Genomic DNA, 15369 nt, shown 5'->3' on the forward strand with positions numbered 1-15369 from the left:
ACATCTTTAAAATGGAAAACTTGTCAATCGGGGAAGTCTTCCACAGTCACGAGTAGGTGGGTGAAGTGTAAGTAAAAAACCAGGTCAAGGAAAAAATTCGTCGATTCTGTGCAAGGAATGATTCCCAAAGGCACCCATGAAAGGGTTTGGAAAATGGAGGGAGTTGACCAGTGTCAAGGTCACCATTTGATAACGGCAGGGTCGGCGGTGAGCAGTGTCCCCTGGGGTGGAAGGAGGAGGCTGTAGGAGGCTGTGAAATCTTGAACTTTGGGCCTTGCAGAAGGAGGCACCAAGACACACCTTGATGAATTTCCATAGGAGGCAGAGAAGAGATCGTGAGTCATCACAATCAAAGCTTACAGGAGCTGATCTGCCAGAAATGGATTTTGATATATTTCAGGGCAGAGAAGACAAAGCATATTAAGAGGTCCTTGGGGAAGATGAAAGTAGTAGACCGATGGAGTCATTAGATGATGTCAAGCAGTTCTATGTAGGTGGTATAAAAAGGATGGGGACGTGTCCCCTGAATGATCACTGTGCGTGCAGTGAATATCGGGGCACCCAACCAGGGCTGGAAGCCTGGGAACCACAATTTCCAGAATCCTGTTCCAACAGGTTCATCTTCCAGCAGTGGGAAGCAGAGGAGAAGCAAAACCATTGTTGCCAAGTAGGCCAAGGGGGGAGGGACATGAGGAGGGGAAGTAGGCCCAGGTGGGTACAAGGGGCTACCGCAGGAGTCTTGGAGTAGAGAAGTTCTAGAGGGAGCTGCACTAGGGAATGTTGTCTCATCCTGTGAGTAATGGGAAGACTTTGAAAGGCCGTCATCAAGAGGGGACTAAAATGATGAGGTCTGTACTATAAAAAGATCTTTCAGAGTCCAGTCTGGGGAAATCCACTGAGGGGGCAGCAGGTAGAGGCGGAGTGAGTGCAGGCAGCTCCATTGCAGGGGTGGGTTGACAGCTGCATCTTATTAGGATCTACTCCAGACCCTACAGCAGACTTCAGGCTACAGGCTGGGAACCCAAAGGAATCAGACCCTCCATGCCCTCCAGAGAGACAGGCATTACCAGGGAATGAGAGAAGGAATGGGACATGGGGACCAGTGCTGGGGTCGCTCGGGGGGGAAAGTGTGGGAGGTGTGTGTGTGTGTGCGTGTGTGTGTGGAGTGTGGAAGGATGTGGACCAAAGCAGCGTGAACTTCTAAGAGGAAACATTCCTGGTGCACATCGGGCTGTGTTTAAACGCAGGGTAGAAGTGTGGCAGGTGGTGGGAATGCTCGGAGCCAGGATGGAGGGAATCCACTTGGCATCTCATCTCAGCTAAACCACTGACAGTCAACGCTTGGCTGATCAGACGCCATCTGGAGCTTTGGGGGAGAGTTTATCGTCTTCACTGTCCATTTTAGGGGGCTCTTTCCAGGTCACTCAAGCAAGGAATGACAGCCTAGGACACACTTCGCCCACCTCAATTCCCAAATCCCACCAGAATTCCAAGCATTCCAGTGATAATTCAGGAGCCCTCAATGGCCACCAACAGCCCACAGGATGACTGGGAAAAGGCTCCCTTCGCCTTGCCAGCAGCCCTACGGGGCTCATAATTTTGTGATTTTGGAGGCCATTGCGCCATGACCCCAACCTCCCCATTCAGGGTCACGCAGAACAACGTGTTTCTCACAGCCTGAGATGCCACCGTGTGAGTCAGAGCACCGGCCTGGCTGGACCTCGGCCCTCACCCCCTGGGGCTTTGCGAAGGCTCTCATGTGCCCGGTGGGCCGGGCAGCATTCCCAAGGAAACAGAGCCCCAGAGGGACATGCCCTCTGGGCTGTGCTATTCCCGGATAAACCTGCCCTTCACTTTCAACTGACAATTACCAGCCCTTTCACGCATCTAGACGTTACGTCAGCCCCTCCACAGGCACTGGTCCAGTTTTTCCACTGGGCACAGGCAGAGGTTAAAATCCCCACCGCCTGGGGCCTGAACAGGGACAGGGCCCACCCCAAGTTAGAAATCCAAGTGACGTGGTTTCCAGCCCAGACCTACTTGTCTCCAAAGTCCAGACATTTTTTTAATCATTCATATTATGAAATTAATTTGTAAGGATTAAGCAATAATCAGACACAGCCTCTTTTCAAAATTGTGACACTACAGAGAAAGCCAGAGTTCCCTGGACCACCCCTGCCCATCCTTTTCCTCTAGTGATTTCCAAGGCAACCACTGCTAACAGGTTTGCTGTATGGTGTTTGGTTCAGTTTTGCTTGGTTTTCAACATAAAAGTTATACTGCACCTCAGGAACTGAACTCAGTAATCTGTCTTCAAGGGTCAACCATATTAGCACATAAAGGGCTCCTTCCTTATTTTGTCCCATGGTATCGGTACCCACAGTTCATTTAGCTGTTTCCCCTAGCCATGGACATCTGAATTGCTTCTAATTTCTAGCTATTTAAATAATAATATGCTTTTCCATTATAGGTTATTACAAGATATTGAATATAGCTCCCTGTGCTATACAATAGATCCTTGTTGTTTATCGATTTTATATATGGTAGTTTGTATCTGTTAATCCCAAACTCCTAATTTTTCCCTTGCCTGACCCTTTCCCATTTGGTAACCCATAAATTTGTTTTCTATGTCTGTGAATGGTGTTTCTGTTTTGTAAATAAGTTCATTTGAATCACTTTGCTGTACACCTGAAGCTAACACAACATTGTAAATCAACTATACTTCAATTTAAAAAATAATAATATGCTGACCATCTGAAACAATGTTTCCTTGTGCACACCTGCAAGTGGGTTCTGTTGTTATTGGGGGTGGTGCGTGTGTGTGTCCGTCTGTCTGTGCACGTGTGTTTAGCATACCTACAAGTGTAACTGTGGATATGGAACATATGTGTTGCTGAATGGCCCTCCAGAGAGGCACAGCTCGTTCAAGCTCCCACCAGTAACACTAGGCGGGGCCTGGCTCCCCAAAGCCCCACCATCCACTTGTGCCTTTTCTACCATGCCCTCTGGCTTCTTTCATCTCTGAGAAATTAGAATATTCCTCCTAGAGATGCCCTACCTCCAGTCAGTGCAGGCAGGTCATTTAGGTAGAAGAAATTTTCAGAGACCCCCTTGGGTTCGCCCCAGGTTTCCCATGAGCTCTGCCAAGCCTTGCCTTCCTCCTTGGGGTCTCTTTAGCGGAGGGCAGCCTTGCCGAAGCCACACCACTGGAGAGAGGTTGTATCAGTTCACAAGAGCCACGGTAGTGCTGCGTAACAAACATCCACAAACACTCTCAGCATATGACAGTAACATTTATATAACTCATGAAGCTGTAGGCTGGCTAACAAGGATGGGCTCTGCTGGGGTTGTTCATCTTTGCTCCATAAGTCTCTCTTCTTCTCTTGGGACCAGCAGGCCGACCCAGGCATGTTCTTCTCACAAAAATAGCAGGGACACAAGAGAGCAAGCCCAAGAACACAAGTGCATTTCAGACTCCTGAGCATCTTGCCTGCAAACATACCATTAACCAAAGTAATTCTCATGGGCAAGTCAAGGACGGAGTGAGTATATCTACCCCTCCCACGGAATTGAGGTGGAGTGAGGGATGAATGTTACTGGATGACCATCTAATGCACTACAGTGGCAGAGCCTGGGTGGGAACTGAAGTCTGCCTGACTCCAAATCTCGACATCCTCAGGATGGAGGAGACCTGGGTCTCTCAAGTGATTGGAAATTCCCTGGAGCTCCCTAAATCTCCTACTCCTCAATATTACATTTGCTTCCAGCCTCCTACATACCTTATGCTCGTTCTTTACCCTGGCCTACAGCAAGATCTTTAAGACTCAAATCTGGGCCTTGGTATTGCCTGGCTGAAAACCCTTCAGTGCTCCATCACCACCATTTCTACTGCTCCCTCAAATTATCATCACTTGAGCAGGGCATTCAGGGCCACACCATGGTCTGGCTCTGCCTAGTGGTCCAGGCTCATCTCGTACCTCTCACCCTATGCTCCACCCTCCCCATCCAGCCCAAGGCCCTAGCCTCTTGCACAGTCTCACTCTATGACTATGTCCCCTGCAGAGTTCCCTTCCCAACCTGAAGAATTTCCCTTAGCCATACTTCAAATTTCAGCTTCGGCATCACCTCCATTTCAAAACTATCCCTGCGCCTTCTTAGAATAGCTTATCACTTTCTTCCTGGTGCACGCCTCTGTCACAGGACACATCTCACTCATCCCAGGGGTTCCCAGACTCGGATGCCCAGTGGGGCCACCTAAGTTCACTGGTGTAAGACAACAGAAAAGGGCACCCTGGTGGTTTTTGACCAACATTCCTGCAGTTGGTCTATGCCCCTGCCATACTAATTATATATATTCTGAGTAACACCCCAGCTGAAAGGGGCTGCAGCACCTCCGTGCACAGTGATGTTACTTTTTGGGGATGTGGGGCCTGATTCTATTTTATAAGAGAAGCCATAAATCTGGATTTCTATTAGTAATTTTCAATGAATTAATATCTGTAAAGATCTCAGAAAAGTGCTGGGCACATAATAAATATCGCAGAAGTATTAGAATAAATGAATGAATAGATAGATTGATAGATAATAGAAAGATAGATAAATAAGATAGAGAGACAGATAGATGATAGATAGATAAATAAATAGATAGATAGGCATATCTATCTTTGAAATAGATCTTAGAGAGATCTTTGAAAAGATGGTAAAAATTTTTAAAAACACTGTACAGGCAAAACCAAGACTTTTCACAGGCCACATTTGACCAGAAGGCCCAGTACTTGGCCTCAGATACAGGAGAAGTGCCCTGTTTCTCTGCAGGAAACCTTGGAGGAAAGAGCAGGGATATGGCATGTAGCTTCCCACTCAGAGCAGACATCACTGAGGATGTCCCCATCACCCACACTCCCAGCCCTTCCTGCTTCCCTTCTCCCTCTGGGTGAGGTGGTGAGGGTGGGGAGAGAGCAGAGGAGAAAAATCATGGAGAGAACGTGAATTGCTTCTGTCTTGAAAAACGTTTCTCTGCAGTGCTTGAGAGATCCAAAGAGCCTCCTGGTCCTCCAAAAGGGTCTTCGATGTGCTCTCTCCTCCTATCTCCATGACCAGCAGCCTGGATCAGGCCTAGCTGTGCTTTCTTGGGTTCCAACTAGCTTTGCAGTCTCACTTCTCTCCTCCTCTAATATGTCCGGCCACCTTGTTGTACCCACAAAGGATGAGTAGATCATGGTCTCAGTCTGGCTTTGAAATCTGGTTGTGTGAACAAGTTACTTTATCTCCTTGCACACCAGGGTTGCTGGAGATCATGCTTGCAAGGTGCTTAGAAAAATGCAATAAAAGAACTTAGATATTAATACATACTCAAAAAACATCAACCATTGTTACCGCTAAAAGGCAAATCATCCTCGGCACTCTTGTGTTTAAGCACCTGTGTGGCTTTCATCACCTGTGGATACAGACCAGGCTACTTGGCTTGGCATTCTCAACACTGCCTGATCTAAGCCATGCTGTCCCTTGGTGCTCCCATCTGGACGTAGGTTCCAGCCATGAGATGTACACACCCTACCCTGAATGGCTGTGCATTCTTGCTTTGTCAGTTCTGAGCCTTCCAAATGCTGAGACCTGGCAAGCTACCCCTTCCCCAAAGTTGGGGAAATCCCCCACCACCCTTGGAACTCAGTCCAGGATGTGAGACCAAGTCAGGGCTGCCCTGGGTATCCAATATCTCATAGAGATTTAAGGATGAAGATCATTCTGAGTTTACTTCAAGCCCTTCTCCCTGGGATCCAGTGTGCATCTGATCTAGTGGGCTGAGCCAGACAGGACAATGAGAGTGACAGATGCAGTCCTTTCTGACCCTCATTTCCTCATCCGTGAAATGGTGGTGCTGCATACATTTTCCTTTATGCTGTTTCTAACCTAAATGGCCTTTTTAAGAGAAGGCCCCTTTATTGTTAACTGAGCCCCCTTTTTTCTGTTTAGCATCTGGATGAATCTGAAAACACATTTATTTGGGAGAAGAATTTGGAGTTCCTGAGGCACAGTCTGGGGTGGCAGATGGTGAGGAGGAGGGACGGGAAAAGAGGAAAGAGACAAGAGCCACCAAGACGGGAATCATGCACATTCCCAAAATGACACTTCAAGGAAAAGGGAATGCCTAGTGTTCATGTTATTTTGGGGAGCATTAATGTGATGTAAACCCTTCTCCACATCTCCTCCTCCAAAAAGATCTCCAGAAGAGTCCACTGTCCTTGTGCATATTTCGTATGAGTGGCTTTTGGGGGGAATCTGGGAAGGGAGTGGAGTTTCACACCTGGGTCCATGTAGAACATAACAGAAGGGACCCTAGAGGAGGTAGGTACCCAGAGACAGAGGAGACTGTAAGAATCTGAGAGCCTGAGCCCTTCGGGAAGTCACCAGAGTCTTGGGGAGGGCTGTGGACTTCTTAGAGGGTAGTGAATGAGTGGGATCAAACCAACCTTGTCCAGATCTCAAGGGATCGGGAGACCTCAGATGTCATTTTGGTTACACAGTGTTCATAAAATCTACCTTGTAGGTTTAAGAGGTATGATGAAAAAAACCATTGATGAATACACTGAGACAATTATCTGAAGTGGATTTTTCTCATGGTTACACCCTCCAAAAAATGGCTGCCTCATAATGCTAGACACAACATGATGAAATTTCTAATTTGAAGAGCAGGCCTCACAAGCATAAAATGCTAAAGCACCAGGTGGATCTAAGCAGGTGTTTCAAATGGTCTGAAAAAGTTTAGACTCATATTACACGTGGGAAGAGGAGATGAGAGGGTCCTCTCAGTTCTTGGAGCCTGTCTCCACTGAAACAGGTCACTAAAGACAGTCTCAGCCCAAGCTGAACTATGGTTTGAGCCAGGCAGGCAGGGTAGGGAGCTCTGAAACACCATGGAAATAAGCCTCAAATATCTTCACTCTGATATCCAGACCATTCTTTTCTCTTAGATGGCAAAATGTGCATTGACCCCTACACTTGCAACAAAGTAAATGTCACCCTCTTTTGGAATTAAAAAAAACATCTCTTGCTGTGCTGATCCTTCTCTTGGTTTTCAATTTTTTAAATTGAGATATAATTCACATACTATAAAATCCACCCTTTTAAAACATACAATTCAGTCCTTTTTAGTATATTCACAAAGTTGTGCAACCATCACCACTGTCTAATTCCAGAACATTTTCATCAGCCCAAAAGAAATCCCATGCCCACTGGCAGTCACTCCCCCAGTTCTGACAACCACTCATCTCCTTTCTGTTCTCTATGGATTCGCCTATTTTGGACATTTTGCAGTATACGCGTGCAGTTGGAGAGCACTTGGTGCCCACAGTGATATCTGCTGAAATTTAGAAGCTCAGTCATTTCTGCTGCTTACCAATAAAAATCACACTACTTACCAATAAAAAAAAAATGTATTACCTAAAATTAAAACTCTTTGCTCTACCTCCCACTAAGTTATTTGATTTAGATACTCCCCAAAGGAACCTGAGGAAGGAAACATGATCACAAAAAAAAAAAAAGGAAATGTTTAGCTGAATACTTTCAGAACTGACTCTGCTGGGATGATGAACAGGAAGGAGTAAATGACTTTCTTCCTGTATGTAGTGTTTACTAACAGAAAAATCAGTTTTCCCCTGACCCATCTGCATAAACGTGGAACAGAGATTGAAAGACATAGATTTGAAGGGGTGCCAAACTATTGACCTGCCTGGGTACCCCCTCATCTAGGTCCAGCCCTGACCGTGGCAAAGACTTGCTCAGGAAACCCCTTTTCTACTGTTAAGAAAATTCATTCAGAACTTGGGAATAAAGCTAAAGGGTGACAACATGTCCTTTGAATGCCATATGGGAGTGTACATAGCAGGTCTGACTGGGATTACTTGATTCTCTAGGGGAACGTTCCTTTGTTTGATTTACTATTTACTATTGATTAGGGACCAGACTCTGAAAAGTTACCTAACTTGTTTAAGAGTGCTAAGTTGCAAATAATTTTCTTTTGGACCAGGAGAAATGCAAAGGATTTCTGTACGGTAGAAAAGATAAGGCCAAAGGTTATGGTTTATTGTTCTGTGGGACACCAGCCAGTTTTGCGTCTGATTTAGCAATTTCAAGATTCTTCCTTTCTGGATATATAGCTGCTTCTCAGATACTTCTTTGAGCTGGTTCTAAATTCCTTCTTGTTCCCTCATTAATGGGTTAAATTAATCTGTCACATGTTGACTATACATTTGTGTGTCATGTTTTTAATCTTTCGAAAATTATACTTTAGGAGATTAACCAAGATGGCGGAGTAGAAGGACGTGCTGTCACTCCCTCTTGCGAGAGCACCAGAATCACAACTGGCTGCTGGACAATCATTGACAAGAAGACCCTGGACTTCACCAAGGAGGATACCCCACGTCCAAGGACAGAGGAGAAGCCACAGTGAGACGGTAGGAGGGGCGCAATCAGAGTAAAATCAAACCCCATAACTGCTGGGTGGGTGACTCACAGACTGGCGAACACTTATACCACAGAAGTCCACCCACTGGAGTAAAGGTTCTGAGCCCCACGTCAGGCTTCCCAACCTGGGGGTCAGGCAACGGGAGGAGGAATTCCTAGAGAATCAGACTTTGAAGGCTAGTGGGAATTGGATTGCAGGACTTTGACGGGACTGGGGGAAACAGAGATCCCACTCTTGGAGGGCACACACAAAGTAATGTGTGCATCAGGACCCAGGGGAAGGAGCAGTGAGCCTGGGGGAGACTGAACCAGACCTACCTGCTGGTGTTGGGGGGTCTCCTGCAGAGGCGAGTGGTGGCTCTGTTTCACCGTGGGGATAAGGACACTGGCAGCAGAGGTTCTGGGAAGTTCTCCTTGGCGTGAGCCCTCCCAGAGTCTGCCATTAACCCCACCAAAGAGCACGGGTAGGCTCCAGTGTTGGGTTGCCTCAGGCAAAACAGCCAACAGGGAGGGAACCCAGCCCCACCCATCAACAGTCAAGTGGATTAAGGTTTTACTGAGCTCTGACCGCCACAGCAACAGGGAGGGAACCCAGCCCCACCCATCAACAGTCAAGTGGATTAAGGTTTTACTGAGCTCTGACCGCCACAGCAACAGTCAGCTCTACCCACCACCAGAGCCTCCCATCAAGCCTCTTAGATAGCCTCAACCACCAGAGGGCAGACAACAGAAGCAAGAAAAACTATAATCCTGCAGCCTGTGGACCAAAAACCACAGTTACAGAAAGATAGAGAAGATGAAAAGGCAGAGGGCTATGTCCCAGATGAAGGAACAAGATAAAACCCCAGAAAAACAACTAAATGAAGTGGAGATAGGCAACCTTCCAGAAAAAGAATTCAGAATAATGATAGTGAAGATGATCCAGGACCTCGGAATAAGAATGGAGGCAAAGATTGAGAAGATGCAAGAAATGATTAACAAAGACCTAGAAGAATTAAAGAACAAACAAACAGAGATGACCAATACAATAACTGAAATGAAAACTACACTAGAAGGAATCAATAGCAGAATAACTGAGGCAGAAGAACGGATAAGTGACCTGGAAGACAGAATGATGGAATTCACTGCTGCAGAACAGACTAAAGAAAAAAGAATGAAAAGAAATGAAGACAGCCTAAGAGACCTCTGGGACAACATTAAACGCAACAACATTCTCATTATAGGGGTCCCAGAAGGAGAAGAGAGAGAGAAAGGACCAGAGAAAATATTTGAAGAGATTATAGTCGAAAACTTCCCTAACATGGGAAAGGAAATAGCCACCCAAGTCCAGGAAGCACAGAGAGTCCCAGGCAGGATAAACCCAAGGAGAAACACGCCGAGACACATAGTAATCAAAGTGGCAAAAATTAAAGACAAAGAAAAATTATTGAAAGCAGCAAGGGAAAAACGACAAATAACATACAAGGGAACTCCCATAAGGTTAACAGCTGATTTCTCAGCAGAAACTCTGCAAGCCAGAAGGGAGTGGCAGGATATACTTAAAGTGATGAAAGGGAAGAACCTACAACCAAGATTACTCTACCCGGCAAGGATCTCATTTAGATTTGATGGAGAAATCAAAAGCTTTACAGACAAGCAAAAGCTAAGAGAATTCAGCACCACCAAACCAGCTCTACAACAAATGCTAAAGGAACTTCTCTAAGTGGGAAACACAAGAGAAGAAAAGGACCTACAAAAACAAACCCAAAACAATTAAGAAAATGGTCATAGGAACATACATATCGATTATTACCTTAAACGTGAATGGATTAAATGCCCCAACCAAAAGACATAGACTGGCTGAATGGATACAAAAACAAGACCCATATATATGCTGTCTACAAGAGACCCACTTTAGACCTAGGGACACATACAGACTGAAAGTGAGGGGATGGAAAAAGATATTCCATGCAAATGGAAATCAAAAGAAAGCTGGAGTAGCTATACTCATATCAGATAAAATAGACTTTAAAATAAAGAATGTTACAAAAGACAAGGAAGGACACTACATAATGATCCAGGGATCAATCCAAGAAGAAGATATAACAATTATAAATATATATGCACCCAACATAGGAGCACCTCAATACATAAGGCAACTGCTAACAGCTATAAAAGAGGAAATCGACAGTAACACAATAATAGTGGGGGACTTTAACACCTCACTTACACCAATGGACAGATCATCCAAAATGAAAATAAATAAGGAAACAGAAGCTTTAAATGACACAATAGACCAGATAGATTTAATTGATATATATCGGACATTCCATCCAAAAACAGCAGATTACACGTTCTTCTCAAGTGCGCACGGAACATTCTCCAAGATAGATCACATCTTGGGTCACAAATCAAGCCTCAGTAAATTTAAGAAAATTGAAATCATATCAAGCATCTTTTCTGACCACAACGCTATGAGATTAGAAATGAATTACAGGGAAAAAAACGTAAAAAGGACAAACACATGGAGGCTAAACAATACGTTACTAAATAACCAAGAGATCACTGAAGAAATCAAAGAGGAAATCAAAAAATACCTAGAGACAAATGACAATGAAAACACGACGACCCAAAACCTATGGGATGCAGCAAAAGCAGTTCTAAGAGGGAAGTTTATAGCTATACAAGCCTACCTAAAGAAACAAGAAAAAGCTCAAGTAAACAATCTAACCTTACACTTAAAGAAACTAGAGAAAGAAGAACAAACAAAACCCAAAGTTAGCAGAAGGAAAGAAATCATAAAGATCAGAGCAGAAATAAATGAAATAGAAACAAAGAAAACAATAGCAAAGATCAATAAAACTAAAAGTTGGTTCTTTGAGAAGATAAACAAAATTGATAAGCCTTTAGCCAGACTCATCAAGATAAAGAGGGAGAGGACTCAAATCAATAAAATCAGAAATGAAAAAGGAGAAGTTACAACAGACACTGCAGAAATACAAAGCATCCTAAGAGACTACTACAAGCAACTTTATGCCAATAAAATGGACAACCTGGAAGAAATGGACAAATTCTTAGAAAGGTATAACCTTCCAAGACTGAACCAGGAAGAAATAGAAAATATGAACAGACCAATCACAAGTAATGAAATTGAAACTGTGATTAAAAATCTTCCAACAAACAAAAGTCCAGGACCAGACGGCTTCACAGGTGAATTCTATCAAACATTTAGAGAAGAGCTAACACCCATCCTTCTCAAACTCTTCCAAAAAATTGCAGAGGAAGGAACACTCCCAAACTCATTCTATGAGGCCACCATCACCCTGATACCAAAACCAGACAAAGACACTACGAAAAAAGAAAATTACAGACCAATATCACTGATGAATATAGATGCAAAAATCCTCAACAAAATACTAGCAAACAGAATCCAACAACACATTAAAAGGATCATACACCACGATCAAGTGGGATTTATCCCAGGGATGCAAGGATTCTTCAATATACGCAAATCAATCAATGTGATACACCATATTAACAAATTGAAGAATAAAAACCATATGATCATCTCAATAGATGCAGAAAAAGCTTTTGACAAAATTCAACACCCATTTCTGATAAAAACTCTCCAGAAAGTGGGCATAGAGGGAACCTACCTCAACATAATAAAGGCCATATATGACAAACCCACAGCAAACATCATTCTCAATGGTGAAAAACTGAAAGCATTTCCTCTAAGATCAGGAACGAGACAAGGATGTCCACTCTCACCACTATTATTCAACATAGTTTTGGAAGTCCTAGCCACGGCAATCAGAGAAGAAAAAGAAATAAAAGGAATACAAATTGGAAAAGAAGAAGTAAAACTGTCACTGTTTGCGGATGACATGATACTATACATAGAGAATCCTAAAACTGCCACCAGAAAACTGCTAGAGCTAATTAATGAATATGGTAAAGTTGCAGGATACAAAATTAATGCACAGAAATCTCTTGCATTCCTATACACTAATGATGAAAAATCTGAAAGAGAAATTATGGAAACACTCCCATTTACCATTGCAACAAAAAGAATAAAATACCTAGGAATAAACCTACCTAGGGAGACAAAAGACCTGTATGCAGAAAACTATAAGACACTGATGAAAGAAATTAAAGATGATACCAACAGATGGAGAGATATACCATGTTCTTGGATTGGAAGAATCAACATTGTGAAAATGAGTATACTACCCAAAGCAATCTACAGATTCAATGCAATCCCTATCAAATTACCAATGGCATTTTTTACTGAGCTAGAACAAATCATCTTAAAATTTGTATGGAGACACAAAAGACCCCGAATAGGCAAAGCAGTCTTGAGGCAAAAAAATGGAGCTGGAGGAATCAGACTCCCTGACTTCAGACTATACTACAAAGCTACAGTAATCAAGACAATATGGTACTGGCACAAAAACAGAAACATAGATCAATGGAACAAGATAGAAAGCCCAGACATTAACCCACGCACCTATGGTCAACTAATCTATGACAAAGGAGGCAAGGATATACAATGGAGAAAAGACAGTCTCTTCAATAAGTGGTGCTGGGAAAACTGGACAGCTACATGTAAAAGAATGAAATTAGAATACTCCCTAACACCATACACAAAAATAAACTCAAAATGGATTAGAGACCTAAATATAAGACTGGACACTATAAAACTCTTAGAGGAAAACATAGGAAGAACACTCTTTGACATAAATCACAGCAAGATCTTTTTTGATCCACCTCCTAGAGTAATGGAAATAAAAACAAAAATAAACAAGTGGAACCTAATGAAACTTCAAAGCTTTTGCACAGCAAAGGAAACCATAAACAAGACGAAAAGACAACCCTCAGAATGGGAGAAAATATTTGCAAATGAATCAACGGACAAAGGATTAATCTCCAAAATATATAAACAGCTCATTCAGCTCAATATCAAAGAAACAAACACCCCAATCCAAAAATGGGCAGAAGACCTAAATAGACATTTCTCCAAAGAAGACATACAGATGGCCACGAAGCACATGAAAAGATGCTCAACATCACTAATTATTAGAGAAATGCAAATCAAAACTACAATGAGGTATCACCTCACTCCTGTTAGAATGGGCATCATCAGAAAATCTACAAACAACAAATGCTGGAGAGGGTGTGGTGAAAAGGGAACCCTCTTGCACTGTTGGTGGGAATGTAAATTGATACAGCCACTATGGAGAACAATACGGAGGTTCCTTAAAAAACTAAAAATAGAATTACCATATGACCCAGCAATCCCACTACTGGGCATATACCCAGAGAAAACCGTAATTCAAAAAGACACATGCACCCCAATGTTCATTGCAGCACTATTTACAATAGCCAGGTCATGGAAGCAACCTAAATGCCCATCAACAGACGAATGGATAAAGAAGATGTGGTACATATATACAATGGAATATTACTCAGCCATAAAAAGGAACGAAATTGAGTCATTTGTTGAGACGTGGATGGATCTAGAGACTGTCATACAGAGTGAAGTAAGTCAGAAAGAGAAAAACAAATATCGTATATTAATGCATGTATGCGGAACCTAGAAAAATGGTACAGATGAGCCAGTTTGCAGGGCAGAAGTTGAGACACAGATGTAGAGAATGGACATATGGACACCAAGGGGGGAAAACTGCGGTGGGGTGGGGATGGTGGTGTGCTGAATTGGGCGATTGGGATTGACATGTATACACTGATGTGTATAAAACTGATGCCTAATAAGAACCTGCAGTATAAAAAAACAAACAAAACAACTAATACTAAACTTTCATTGGGTTATTTATATGGAAATATGTTAATATAAATGTTTCAGACATTACATGAAATTTCTAAAAATCTTATATTTGTATTTGTATGGAAATATGTATGGAAATATGTTAATATAAATGTTTCAGACATTACATGAAATTTCTAAAAATCATATTTGTATTTGTATGGAAATATGTATGGAAATATGTTAATATAAATGTTTCAGACATTACATGAAATTACTAAAAATCTTATATTTGTACTTGTATGGAAATATGTATGGAAATATGTTAATATAAATGTTTCAGACATTACATGAAATTTCTAAAAATCTTATATGTTCTGGTATAATGTTATAAGTAATAATCCTAGTTATTACTTTAAAATGTATATCTCAGAAATAACTAATTTTCTTGTCAACTGCATTATTATGAACTGTCATCAAATCTTTAACCGTGGTCATTTTTAAGTCTTTTGTCATTTACAGACAGTTCTGGGTGTACTCTGATGATTTTGCAAATCATCCTCAAGAAATACATGGAAAAGACTCTGACAAGTACAGGTTTCTGGTAACGGACTGTACTGCTGAACTGAATGAATAAGCATTTTCAGAACTCTAATGAAAAACTGATGAACTCATAAAAGTGCTAACAAAAGATCAAGATGAAAAAAAAAATTAATTACATGGGACTGAGTGAACTGATGAGGATGAGTATAATTTTTGTGACTTTCTGTCTGAATTTAAAAAAAAAAAAAAAAAAAAATTCCACAAGGACTCAGAGGCAAAGAATATACAAATCAATTTTCACTGCAAAGTAAAGGAGCTGTTACAGTGGAGGATTACTGGACTGAATGTCAATACTATGACATAGTATGAGTGTGTTTCACGTTTGGTAATTGCAATCATTGTTGCTTTTGTTGTGGTCATCCATGTACAATGCTTGGTGTCAGTCGATTTATCTCTTGTAAAAATAAAATACAGTGTGTGTGTGAAAAAAAAAAAAAAAAAAAGAAAATTATACTTTAACAAAATGTTAGGTTTCTAACCACAGTCAGTGAGAATTAATGCTGCTGAAGTGTCATTCTATCCACTGGACACCCTGAGCACAAGCACTTCCAAGATGT

The sequence above is a fragment of the Balaenoptera ricei genome, chromosome 3 (assembly GCF_028023285.1).
Source record: "Balaenoptera ricei isolate mBalRic1 chromosome 3, mBalRic1.hap2, whole genome shotgun sequence".
Classification (NCBI taxonomy): domain Eukaryota; kingdom Metazoa; phylum Chordata; class Mammalia; order Artiodactyla; family Balaenopteridae; genus Balaenoptera; species Balaenoptera ricei.